This window comes from Carassius auratus, chromosome 17 (genome assembly GCF_003368295.1).
Source record: "Carassius auratus strain Wakin chromosome 17, ASM336829v1, whole genome shotgun sequence".
NCBI lineage: Eukaryota > Metazoa > Chordata > Actinopteri > Cypriniformes > Cyprinidae > Carassius > Carassius auratus.
The window spans coordinates 18766840-18781157 of record NC_039259.1 but is presented as its reverse complement, the minus strand read 5'-3'; the positions used below and the strand labels follow the sequence as shown (position 1 = coordinate 18781157).

Below are 14318 nucleotides of genomic sequence, written 5' to 3'. Positions count from 1 at the left end.
TGGGGGAAAAGGTGTGTTCGGTATTTGGCCTTTGGCCCAGAGTTTCATTTTGTTCAGCTTAGGCGAAGAATTTTCATTTCGGTGCATCCCTAGTAAACAAGTATTACAAAAGCAATGGCTCACTTGCCAAAAAATCTTTCAGAAGTCAGATGATTGACAAATGTGTTCATTCAATGTTTATTCAATAACACTTACATTAAGCTAAGCACTGTGTGTAAACAGCAACGTGGCTAAAACGTCGGCTAAAACTAGAGTTCATGCATCAGTGAGAAACAGTGTGGAGGGAGGAAGGGCGCAGTCTCTTTCCCTGCCCATGCCTGAACATCTTTGCTAGACTGGAAATCAGGTCAACGATGGACCCGAGAATCTCTGCTTGTGTTTCCATGTGGAGGGTAAAAATAGGCAGTGCAGAGCAGAATTAAAAAAGCAGCCTAACAGTAAACGAAAAGGTGAAATGTGAAATAGTTCTAAAACCAGGTGATTTGCAGGGCTGGGTGATATTGCTTTAAAAGTATTGAGTATAAATGAAGTATTAATTTATAGAATATAAATTAATTTATAGTAGAAATATTTCTCAATCTTTTTCATGCGTTCAAATTCATACATTCGCTATATTGTTTAATAAAAAAAAGTGATTTTATCTTCGATCAGAGAAGCCATCATCTTGACCAAACAGCTATAGGCAATTTGATTCACAATGATTAGGCCTAATTCAATTTAACCCAAAAATTAATTTCATAGTCCAAAAATGCTTTTCACTAAATTGAAAAAAATTTAGGGAAAATTATATTTAATCATATTCATTTATATGCACCAATATAACATTATATGGTGACAAACAAGTATTTTAATACTTTAAAAATGAGATGTCAAACAGAGATGTGATCATTTTTGAGAGACGCAAATGAATCAATGAATTCTTTGAGTTCAGAATCGAAATGGGCAGTCTGAACACATTCATAAAAATGATTTCAACATCACTTGTTTGACATTTCCAGAGAGAAGAAAGAATCACAATACCAGTCTTACCGATTTATCTGGGGTGCGCTTCCCAAAAGCCACTATGGTTGTAAGTTCCGACATTACCCATAGAGTTCAATGAAACTAAAGACCATTGTTAGCTAACTGCTTTTGGGAAGCACAACCCTGGATATTACATTTCCTAATTAACATCCATTAGGTTTCTTTCTTAATGTCCATAAAAAATGCATTCTAATTACTAATTAACTGTAAATAGCCAACACAAATCAAGGCATTTATATTGGGAATACCCAGCCCCTCCTCCAGTCCTAGTGATTCATAGACTAAAAGGTGGAAAAATTCTGTAAGAGGCTTATTAGCCCTCAGTAGCACACTAGACTTCACAACACAGTAGAAGGAAATCAGGACAGTGAATGCTTGAGAGCCATCAGCCAGATCCCTGATGGAATTCCCCATCTCCACCCAATACAAACACGCACAGAAGCTAATGAACTTAAATAGAACCATTTGGTTCTGCAGGGGCAGAGCGCTGCAGCTGTGTCCGGTGTGCCGTCTCGGATACTGAGAGAACATTACACCATCACAGAGCATGTGCACGGGCTGCTATATGAGTGCATCCCTCCGGTTCCGCTGAGCTATTTCAGGAGACCTTAGAGATACTTCAAACACACTCCCACTCTCGCACTCACACTCCTCAACAGCAGCCTGGATACTGTCACACATGATGGGGGAGGAAAAAACAGGGTCAAAAATCAATGAGGATTCATTTGCTGACTGACAAGCATTTGAGATGCAAACCAATATACACGTGTGAACATTGATCCGGCTCGGCTGACCACTAGCAATCTGATCACCGACACGGATTAAGGTGTAAAAATGACATAAATACACACCTTCTCTTTAACGCACACTAAATCTTCTGTATTCTGTGCACATGCTCAAAATGTAAACACGGGCATGTTTGTGCACAGGTGAGAAATCGAAAGGGTGGGGTGCTTTAGCAGAATAGACATTTGGCATCCTTTACAGATGACTTGGAGTGCTTAGAAATGGAGAATCTGATGAGTTCTTCTCACAAGTATTTTCTATGATGCAAAACATCACAGAAGGAGCAGGTCTGAGCAGATCAGCATATCCCAGACGCAGTGCAGTACTTGGCATATCAGTTCTGGCTGTGTGCCTCTTTATTACTTAACGGCTGTGAGTTCTAAAAGTGGCGTGGGTTTTTTAATAGCCAATGCCTACAACAAGGGTCACCATTGGCCAATACACACACCAAACAGAATATTCTAAAAATTGTAGCATGTCAATGCACACCTATTTAAAACTGAACTGAAATCTATTCATTAAATCTATACATTCAAAGACTGTTGACAGAATGATAGCGAATGTTTGTCTGGGGGACAATATGCCAAAAAAATCCAACAAGACATCAACTAGACCTGTAGGAACCTGTATTGCAGACCATCAGACACACTTTTTCTCTTTCCATTTCCAAAAAATTAACTCTTTCTCCCTTAAGCCTTAAGATTAATTTTTTGTATACGTGCAAGCAGTAGACACACACACTCTTAGAATTAGTCCAGTGTATGCGCCATTTTTCTTCAAAATGTCATTGTACTCAACCCACTCACACAAGAACTTGTCAATGCAATTTTCTACTGTGAAACATCAGCCTGGGCCAGTGTTGCCACCTTGTGGAACAACCAATTAGTGCTAAACAAATTCAATGCGCATGTGTGCAAGATTTCAAGGAACAGTTCAGAGTCAGACTACTTGCAGATTTGTTCATGTAAAAAAACACAACCCAAATGTCATCAACAAATTAAATAAATGTCTTGGTTAAATGTATAAAACTAATTCTGCAGGCCCTGCTTACATTAAGATGTACTAAAGGGGTCCTGTGATGCTTTTTTGAAGATCATTAATTTGTGAATTTGGTGTAACAGAATATGCTGACATTTCTAAAAGCACATTATTTTTCAAATATTGTAAATTATTGTAGGTTATCTATGCCCCGCCTCTCTCAAATGAGTTGTTTTCTACAAAGTCCCTAATTCCGACAGGCGTAGTCTGCTCTGATTGGCCAACTGACCCAGTGCACTGTGATTGGCCGAACACCGCAAGCACTCGTCGGAAATGTAATGACCTTTTACATAATCGCGAGCTTCATCTTTCAAAATAAATGTAAAGACAGTTAATAGTGTCCTTAGTTTTACCATCAATTCAATCATTTAAATTCCTAAATGCATCTACTTTCAGAAGGCCATAAAATATCACCCAATATTTATTGTGAATCCCTAGAGAGTACTTTTTGTACACCAAGAAAATAAAAATAACTACTTTATTCAACAATTTGCCTCCTCCACATCATCGTAGCGCCATTTTGGAGAATATGAGCTGAACGCAGGCAGTTTACGTTCAAATCAAAGCATAAATACATTTAAAAAACATATCCATGTTGCGCAGCTGACACAGAAGAGCATACGCTGTATCACTATAAGAACATATTAATTAAAATGTTTATACACAAAGTCAATGGAGTCTAGTTTTGATTTGCATGGATGAAAAAAGTTTATCAAAATACCTTTCTTTGCATTTTACAGGTCTGAAAGCATGACTGATAACAATTTTCATAATCCCTTTAAAACCAGGTTTAAAAATACATAGTCAAAAGAAACACCCTTGCTTTGAGTCCTGTGGTACTGTGTGAAGATCAGTCCTCAGGGCAGACTGGGACAGCTGGACTGGTTTAGTGTATGTTTGTTAGTGGGAGGAGCTGCTGTAATCCTTGTGTGTTCACACTTTAACACCTCTTCCTCAAGCTAGATGTCTGTCAGCAAGCTCTCCCACTCCCTAACATCACCAAACTGAAGAGTGACTCAGAAGTGCACCAGATCTAGTCACCCTTCCCCATGAACACCTCATTATATGTCAGAGTTCACAGGGACATCAAGTATTGCTTAAAAAGTTTTGTCATTTCTTTCAAGATTATGCATATACTATATCCATTGCCATTTTCAAGATAATTCAATGTCAAGGGCAGTGCTGTGAATACATTTGCTGGATGTCAAAGCTAATTCTCCAGTGACCTTACCGTTTTACATGTAAAGAGTACATCTATGTGGTAAAATACGCAACAAATTTTACTTCCTTTTGCATTTAAGCAGAAATGACAAATCACAGCCTTATTCACGAAGAGAAAGGAGAACAATGATGTCATGTAAAGTTCCAAACTATCCCATAACGTAACAGAATGAAGACCTACTGACAATGCAGTGTCAGAGGCTGTCGGTTCATTTGAGTGAGAAAGAAAGAGAAGATTAAGAGAGGGAACATCAGGACTGAACCGAAATATACAATTTAAACCTCAAACTAGTCATTTAAGCTCTCCATAATCCTTGGGTCTGGTGCTAAGTCTGGTAATTACTCTTATTGGACACAGATAACCATAACATTCATTTTGCTGCATGCTTCCTCCAAGTGGAAAAGCAATTAGTAAACTGGCAAAACCAGAAGCAGGGCCTGGTCATAAAGAAAAGTGGAGAGGGAGGGCAGGAATTACAGCACACCGGCATTCATCGTTGAACGTTGTGCAAACGGTCTCCATACTTTCTCTTGAGCGAGAACTGCCCCTGCCTTCACACTCTCATAAACACCCACCCATCCTGTTTCAGCTGACAAAGTTCACATGTACTCTTGTATAACAAACAATAACAGCTCATCAGAAATCAACCTTTGCCCTTCTAAGGTGAGAGACATGTGAAAAGGCATAGCAGGTCACAAAACACATGAGAGACAGAGAGAGATAAGCGACAATAAAAATGGACAAAGAACAATGCAAGAGTGTCTGCTGGCTTCTTGCAGAAAGCAAATACATCCGGCTCTAGAATGTGGTTCAGATCTGCAGCTGAACATACTCTAGCACAGTGGCTGTCAGCTGGTTTTGCTTCAGGACCCAGATTTGCAAGTGACAACCAAACAGCACCTATAGTTAATGCTTAATGTAGTCAGGGACAGGGTTGTATTTTCCTTGGTGATGGTTTTTGAGGATGAGGACATCTCAAACCTCCTTTAGATGTTGATATCTGATTAATTTGCTTTGATACAAGTGCCAGTAAACTGTAATGGTTTTTAGGTGAGTGAGCTAGTTCACACTTCATACTAAAACACACACAGACAAGTGTTCTAGAGCCTTACTGGAAATCAGTCAATGCTCTTGAGTCTGGAACAGGTCATGGCAGGTCCTCTCTGTACTCGTCTTCCCTCTCTCTTGCTTTATGGGCCCCACCTGCCTAATGTAATGGAGATTGTATGGGGGTTGCTGTCTCTCTGTGCTTAGTCTTTCATTTTTCTGTTAGCTCCCCAACCCCCCAACCATCACCACTGCTGCTTACCTTACAAATGAATACTCATGTGTTTATTATTTGTTGTATATTTTAAAGATTTTTCATGAATTAATATTTTAATCAAACAAATAATTTCTGCTCTATTTAACATCCAGTTACATTTTATTATTATTATTTTTTACATTCACTGAAATCTGCCTTTTTTGTGTCATAAAACTGCTTTCCTGCCTATTGGATAGCACTATATAACTATAGTGCAATCCAATAGCATCGGAGAATGGGCTGTAAAGAAGCAACACCATTGGTTGGATCGATCAAATGAACACACCCCCTTTGCTGGAGTCATTAGTTGTGCACCAAATTACATACATGTATACTTTCTAGTTAAGTGTGTGAAGTGATCAACATTCCAAATTTGTATTTTTGATTAAACAAGTGCATTGTTGACACAAGTGCACTTTTTCTTGTTGGAATTTTAAGTGAGTACACGCTACCTGCACTATTTATACAACAAAATGGTACTGAATAGTGCATAAATATTACAATTTAAACACATAAACGTAAATATTATGTCTTGTTCAAATTCCTGAACAAAAAAACTACCACACACACATATATATATATATATGTTTATATGTATATATCATATATTTTTATATGTGAAATTCTGGAGGGAATGTCGGATGTTCCTTACCAGGTCAAGAAAATATGATCATGTTACCCCAATTCTACAGTCTCTGCACTGGCTTCCTGTTAAGTTCTGTATCAGTTACAAAATATTATTAGTTACCTATAAGGCCAATAATAGTTTAGTAATAATAGTTCAGTCTGGATCCAGAACACCTGAGAAGAGATGATACCAACCCCTCAGAGGACCTTAGATAATGCCAACCCTGAAACAACATACATAACTACCAGACTTTGCTATAAGTTTGACTGTATCATAATAATTGCTGTTAATATTGTTCGTCGTCTGTTTGATTACATATTTAATTGATTTTCCCGTACATTTCTGGCATATGTACATAAGCTGTCGCCACTGATAAGCTACTACTAAATATTATAGAAACATTAATTTTCTGTAAAGTTGCTTTGCAACGATTTGTATCTTGAAAAGCGCTATACAAATAAAATTGAATTGTAAAAAAAAAAGTAATTGAATTGCATCGCTTGGTGACGTATTGACGTATGCAAATTATTCGAGCCATATACTAACACCGGAACATGAACGTAATATTCTAAAAGCAACTCATGTGAACACCTTAATCGTAATATTGTCTTATTCGGAATAAGGTAAATAATTAGATTACTGATGTCCATGTAAACGTAGTCAGTGAGATCAAACAAATTTGCGTGTGAAGGCATGGACATGAACATACACTTAAATGCACAGACTGCCAAAACACGAGGAAAGCATCAGTCTTCCTGACCTCTACTCGACATCCCACTGTCCTTAAAGCACGCAAGTCAAAAATAAACACCTGATTTTAAGGCCAAAGCAAAAACTGGACTTTTCATTTCTAAATTTAGCCTAAATATGAGCCATGTAACGTTGGGCGTATGTTTAAATACAAACGTGTTTAATTGTGCCTGTCACTGTGTGTGAACGCACCTCACATCTCTTATTAATAGCGGCTGTCAACATTAATTGCCACGGCTTGAAATACATGTTCTATTCGCGTCCGCGTCCGACAGTAACTTTAGTGCAGGTCGGGACTCATGTCAAAAAGCTAGAGGTTAAGATCCAGAAATCCAAATTTAACAAGGGATATCTGACAGGCGAACATGAGCTTCATTGAGTTTCAACCAAAGCCCTTAACATAGTCCCACACCGGAATGAGTCTTGCTTGCTTATTCGGCAGAAACTTGAGAGAGAGGAAAAAAACGCTTTCAATGTTAAGCACATAGAAAACTGCAAAACTTTCTGTAAGAATTACTCTATTTAGACGCTGTCTTGTAACCGACCCAAATTCCCACAAAGTCAGCGGTATTGTTCTCAGAGAAAGCGACTTTTCCTGTTTGAAACTCAGAATCTTCTTGGGAACGTCTGGTGTACGTGGCGAGGAATTTAATTCGGTTTGACATTTCATTGCTCACGCGCAACATATAAAGTGCAAATCAAGCTTAAATGCTCTAACTTAAACGTAAACTTTATTTCGCTACATAGTGCAATGCTGCTGACGTAGAACGCCTCAATTAGAATACAGAGGGAATCTCTGGTAAAGCCCCCCAAAAATCAGAACATACTCGATGATGTTTAGTTACCGCTCGGCTACTAAACATCCGCCGTTTGGAAAGGCCCGGATAAGTTTACTCTCGCATCTCTACGACGCTATCATTTCGACATCAGTCACAAAATAGCTCGAGTAAAATCGCCGCAGTCCGGCTTATCGAGCTCCTCCGCTGCAGAGAACAGTAGGGGGAGGAGGGTGACAAAGTTGCCGCAGTTTGGAGTTGTGTCTAGGGGGCAAGATTCCACCATTCAGCTCCCCTTCCACCAAAGTAGCTTAATAGCCCCGCTTCGATTTTCTCTTACCTTGTGAACAGAAGAACGGTGACCAATCGGAGGTAGCTTTCTGGAAGGGCAAAGAACTCAGTCGCGTTTGACTTTTTGAGGATGACTAGAGCAGCTCTCAGCAGGGTCCTCGCTAGTTCCTTCTCTCACCCCCTCCCTTGCGCCGCAAGATCAAACCATCACATTCCTTCGAGATCCAAACAATGAAAAAGGTGGGTTTTCCTTTGCCAAGAAAGACCCACCCCTAGAACGACTACGCCGCCTGTGACCGCAGAAAGAACGCCCTGTCCGGCTAATACAGTCCCGCCTTCGCCGATGAGAGGGAAAGAGCTGCGGATCAGACCAGCGCTGAGCTCTAGACTTAGAGGAAACTTAGCTTGGGGAATAACGGAAACAGTTCTCAAGTAGAGCTGGACTTTTTTAGCACTCCAATTTATAAGGGTGTTATTTTTTTAAAATGTAAATAAGCACACAACTAAATGTAAAAATTAAACACAAAAATGAAAATGGAAAACAACATGACAACGGCAAGATTTTCTGTAGGATACTGAATAAATGTGTGACGTCACTGCACAAGGTGAGCAAATTCCAGTGTCAGGCAGTAAAAACATTTAAGCAATTTCTTGTAGCATACAAATAGTTGATATTAGATTATTTCTCACTAGTAAAATGGAATTATATGTAATAAAATTATAATTATATTAGTATAATTAAATGATTAAAAATCATGTTGTATGTTTATTGAGCTTGCAAAAAAAAAAAAAAAAAAAGTTACCCAAACTTACCAATGCAGTCGAGGGTTAAATTAAACATATTTCCATCAACATATATAGAATGACATGATATTAGGTGTTTCACTTAAGAACTTTTATAAAAAATCGTGGTCAGAAATAATTCAAGCACTGCTGAAAAGGCAGCAGTCCAATAGAAAGTTGACTTCCTTGGGTTTCCAAAGCAGGATATGAACCAGCATCTGATTGCTGGTTTACAGCCTCAGCCCACAAGCTACCACCAAAATCACAAACACCCTTATATTTTTAGGACCCACACTGTTTTAGGTTGCATTCTTTTTACTCTTCATTAGAGTAATTTCAAAGCAATGCACTGCGGTTTCTCATTAGAAAAACAACTCTCTCGTTCCACTATTTTTGTTTGATGTTGAGATGAAAGAACGTGTGACAGTGTTATTTTCTATGGTGAATTCAGTGCCAAAATGTATATCCACTTCCAAATGCACACAGTCCTGCTTTTGGTCCAAAAAGAATGGAAAACATTTAATTCTGAGAGCAACATTATGTTAGTGTGGTGGCCAAGTTTCATCCTAGTTCTGCAATTTACTATTTAAGCACTCAGTAAACTCAATGAACCAGGCATTCATTTAGTATTATAGCAAAATGAAAAGTGTATAAAAAGTAAACGCTGCCCACCATGGTAACGCAAACACCCCTAGATTGTAATCCACAGCTTGACCTAGACTCTAAGATGGGGTTTGCAAGTCCATGTACTGTATATGGACTGATAACTATATAATAAAAATGTTTTGTTTCGTTTAACCTATTGATATAAGAGTGGAGTGACTCCAATCATGTCAAATGTTTATGTATCAAGTTAGTAGACATCAATGAACCAGGCTCACTTCATCACAGTCCAAGCTTCATATACACTCTGTTCATGGCAGTTAAAACCACTCTTTCTCCAGTGGCAGTGATCCTGAATAAGCACATGGCAGAAATAAAATTCTAAAAACAGCCTAGTGGCCTCAGAGTGGTTGAAGTGTAACCAACCAATAGCTACACCTGCCGTAGTCAAGGATAATCTTCACCATATGACTTTGATTTGCCTGTTTTAGGAGAATTATGCTGTATTTTATTTGTCTCTGTAATTGCCATATAACAACATTTATTTATCTATATTCATGTTGCATGTATCAAATATTATATGTTAGCAGGGATGCCATATAAGATACAACAATACTCAGTGATGACTACTAGAGAAATCTTTGGACAAAGTTTGAAATATATTACTAGAAAAATCACTCTTTAAAGTCAAAACCAGAACAATCAGTAGTCAATTCTGCACCACTTTCAGTCACGGAAGCCCTGCAGATTGCAAAAGCTGATTCAAATAATCAGTTCTCTTTCTGCTGAATCTATCTTCTGCTTTTGACACTGTCAATCATCAGATCCTCCTGTCTGCCCTCTCATCACTGGGCACAACACGGGGATTCCACTTGTGGTTTGAATCCTATTTCACTGGGAGGTCTTTCAAGGTGGCCTGGGGAGGGGAGGTATCCAAAGCACATCAACTGGTCACTGGGGTTCCTCAGGGATCAGTTCTTGGACCCCTCGTCTTCTCCATATACACTACATCACTGGGTCCCATCATACAGGCACATGCCTTCTTCTCCCATTGCTATGCTGATGACACACAGCTCTGTCTTTCATTTCAACTAGATGATCCAACAGTAGTTGCATGGATCTCAGTTTGCCTGGCGGACATCTTGGCATGAATGAAAGAATATCACCTACAGCTCAACCTGGCAAAGACTGAGCTTCTTGTCTTCCCTGCCTCTCCAACTCTACAGCATGATTTCAACATCCAGTTCTTCTACAATTACCCCATCAACTTCAGTCAGAAATCTTGGTGTAACCTTTGATGATCAGCTGACCTTCAAAGACTACATTGCAAAGACGCTGAATCTTGCAGGTTTGCATTGCACTACATCAGAAAGATCAGGCCCTTTCTAACGGAACATGCTGCACAACTTCTTGTCCAGGCCCTTTTCATTTCTAGGCTGTACTACTATAATGCTCTGGCTGGACTTCCATCAACTACTATCAAACCTCTACAAATGATTCAGAATGCAATGGCATGAGCCTAAAAGAGCCCATGTTACACCTCTCTTCATCTCCTTGTACTGGGTTCCAGTTGCGGCTCGCATCAAGTTCAAGACATTGATGCCTGCATATAAGAACAGCCAAAGCCTCTGGACCCACCTACTTCCACTCACTATTACAAATCTACATCTCCTCTAGAAGTCTGAGATCCGCTAATGAGCGACGCCTCATGGTACTATCACAGAGAGGATCAAAATCACTTTCCAGAACATTCTCGCACCATTTCTGGCTGGTGGAATGATATTCCCACCCCAATCCGGAATGCGGAATCCCTGACAACTTTCAAGCAAAAGCTGAAAGCTCATCTCTTTTGAAGCTACTTGACTTCTTCATAAAAAAAAATAAATAAAAAAAAATTGTAAGTCACTTGGATAAAAGTGTCTGCAAAATTATTAAATGTAAATGTATATATGAAGATAATATTACAAAGTATTTTTTTACTTTTGTTAATCTGCACATCTGAACACCTGTAAAGAATTTGAATGTCAGGGGATAAAGCACTAGTGGCTTTCAGATCTCTCACTCCTACACAAGCTGTCATCATTTAAATCAAAACAAAGTCCTTCACTCTTTAATTATTTTTGTATAAGGCCACTGCATGTCACAGCAAGAAAAGCTGTAGGTGGGGAGAACATCACAAGCTCACACTTTGTAAAAATATGCTCTTGCATAACATATTAGACAGTTTGTCATATAACCACTCCAGCTATTTAGGTTATTGCCTTACACAGAAGAATATACACTGTTAATATGTTTAATGTGTTACCCCTTATGAAACAAAAATATATTGCAGTATATTGGAAAATATCATGTAATATATTAGGCATATATTCTTATATATATTATTTTTTTCCAATATATTGCAATATATTGAAAGCTGCAATCATTTGTATATTTTGCAATATATTATATAATATATGTATCATGAATATATTATTAAATGTATTCAAATATATAAAATATTAGAAAATAAAAAGGGAAAATAATATATTACAATATATGTGTCACACCCTCAGCTCGTTCCCTTAGCCCCAGTCACCATTGCCAGTCACCATCCACTCAATCTCCCATGCACCGCTCACGTGAACCGTCACCTGAATACTGATTACCTGCACCTGCACCTGCAATCACCACACCTTTAAATACTCACCTCACTCATTCACTCACCGGCTGGAATCAAGATTACATGGACGCTCTTTGTGGATCTTCTGCCTGCTTCTTGTGGACCGTATTGTGACTCTGTGGAGATTCAGATACAGCGATTAAGGGAAGTGACTCTTTGTTGTCAGGCCTAGCTTTGTACTTGAACTCACCTATTGATCAGTGCTTGAAGATTCACCGTCTGTGACCACACTTACCAGCTCTGTTGAAATCCTATGTTAATAAAGCTTCACGAAAGTACTTACCCGTCTTCTCCTCTCCTTGTGTGGATGTGACAGGATTCCAGCCCCGAAAACAGAACTTCATATCTCCCATGGATGTTAACGCTGCTGCTCAGGGAGCGGCTTCGGACCCGTTCACCGAAATGGTGACTGCTCTCCGCCAAGTATTACAGTCAGTTTCACCACCCACCGAAACTAGTGCTACCACCACCAACAGCACGCCCCTTGCACGTCCCGCGTGCTATGCGGGTGAACCGAGTGGCTGCAGTGGGTTTATTCTGCAGTGCTCACTGTTCATCAACGCAAATACCAGTAAATTCCCCAATGAGGCCACCAAAGTCGCCTTTATGATCTCTCTCCTCACCGGACGAGCGCTACAATGGGCAGAGGCCCTTTGGAACTCCCAGAGTCCGGTTCTATCCTCATTCGACGCCTTCGTCACCCACCTCCAGGAAGTGTTCGGGGTGGCTCTAACTCCTCTTTCAACCCATGATGAACTCTTAAATCTCCGCCAGGGAGCCACGGAAATACATGACTACACTCTCCGTTTCCGGACATTAGCCGCCACCAGTGGTTGGAACCAAACTGCCCTGCTAGCTGCATACCGTAAAGGTTTAAAGCCCCAGATCAGAAAGCAAATGGTCATTTACGACGATAATGTCAATCTCGAGACGTTCATCAGAAAAACTATAAATGTTGCTCAACACCTCTCGGCCTGTGCCTCCCCGGCCTCATATACCATCTCTCCATCAGCCAGAACGCCCTCGCCCCAACGAGACCAGGAGGAACCCATGAACACCGACTCCTACCGCCTAGATGCCTCTGAACGGAGACGCCGCATTCAGCAGCGGCTATGTTTATACTGTGGCGAGGCCACTCACCTGATCCACGCCTGCCCGGTCCGTCCGCCTCGCCCAATGGTGAGTACAGTTTCCATTACCCCATCTGTATCTCACATACCTCATATCAGAGCCCAGATCACAATTAACTCACGCAATCTTTCCATCCATGTCCTGGTGGATTCCGGAGCCGCAAGCAACTTCGTCTCATCTCACTTCGTAACCAAGCACCGTATACCCATCGTCCAGAACGAGACCACTTACCGTATCACTACCATCCAAGGATCACCATTGGGCGGTGGCAAAATAACTAAAAGGACACACGAGCTGGAGCTCGTTCTGCCCCACGGACATCGGGAACAACTGGCCCTCCTCGTACTTCCTCGCGCTACTGTTGACGTCGTCCTGGGTAGGCCGTGGCTGGCCCAACATAACCCACAAATCAACTGGAGCACAGGGGAGATCCAGGCATGGGACCCGAGATGCCAGAGTCACATTCACCATCCACCAGTCCAGAATTCACAGTCTGCGCCGCCGCACCTTCAATTGCACTCCACCTCCATGGGTAGACCTGCCCTTTACTCCTCCTACTCCGATGTGTTCAGCAAGGAACAAGCCACCCGATTACCACCACACCGGCCCTGGGACTGTTGTATCGACCTGCTGCCAGGTGCCAAGCTACCACATGGGAAAATATATCCACTCTCCCGTCCTGAGCAGGTGGCAATGGAGGAATACATCCAGGAGGCTCTCGATCAGGGGTTCATCAGGCCGTCCACATCTCCAGCTGCATCCAGTTTCTTCTTCGTCCCCAAAAAGGATGGCGGACTTCGACCATGCATCGACTACCGAGTGCTAAATGACGCCACCGTCAAGTTCGCCTACCCGTTACCACTCGTTCCGGCGGCTCTGGAGGAACTGCGGGAAGCCAAGGTGTTCACCAAACTCGACCTCCGCAGTGCCTACAATCTGATCCGTATCCGAGAGGGAGACGAGTGGAAGACTGCCTTCATCACCCCTGCCGGGCACTACGAATATCAGGTTATGCCCTATGGGCTTGCTAACAGTCCATCCATCTTCCAGAGTTTCATGAACGAAATATTCCGTGATTATCTCCACCAATTCGTCATTGTCTACATAGACGATATCCTGATCTACTCCCGGAACATAGAAGAACACCAAACCCATGTCCGCCACGTCTTACAACGACTCCGAGACCACCACCTCTACCTAAAAGCTGAGAAGTGTGAGTTTCACTGCACTACCGTCTCCTTCCTCGGATACGTGATCTCTGCGGAGGGAGTTCAGATGGAGTCAGCCAAGGTAGATGCTGTGGCCAACTGGGCGGAGCCCAC

At 41.0% G+C, this 14318-nt stretch overlaps 1 protein-coding gene across 2 annotated transcripts in view; it reads right to left on the bottom strand.

The window, feature by feature from the left end:
• Window positions 1-8178, bottom strand: part of LOC113117509 (leucine zipper protein 1-like) — a 55905-nt gene extending 47727 nt beyond the window's left edge. For both annotated transcript variants that reach the window (XR_003294174.1, XM_026286228.1), the window contains exon 1: window positions 7867-8178. The gene's annotated coding sequence lies outside the window, so the exon portion shown is untranslated. The remainder of the gene's footprint in view (window positions 1-7866) is intronic.
• Between the last annotated feature and the right edge of the window lie 6140 nt (window positions 8179-14318).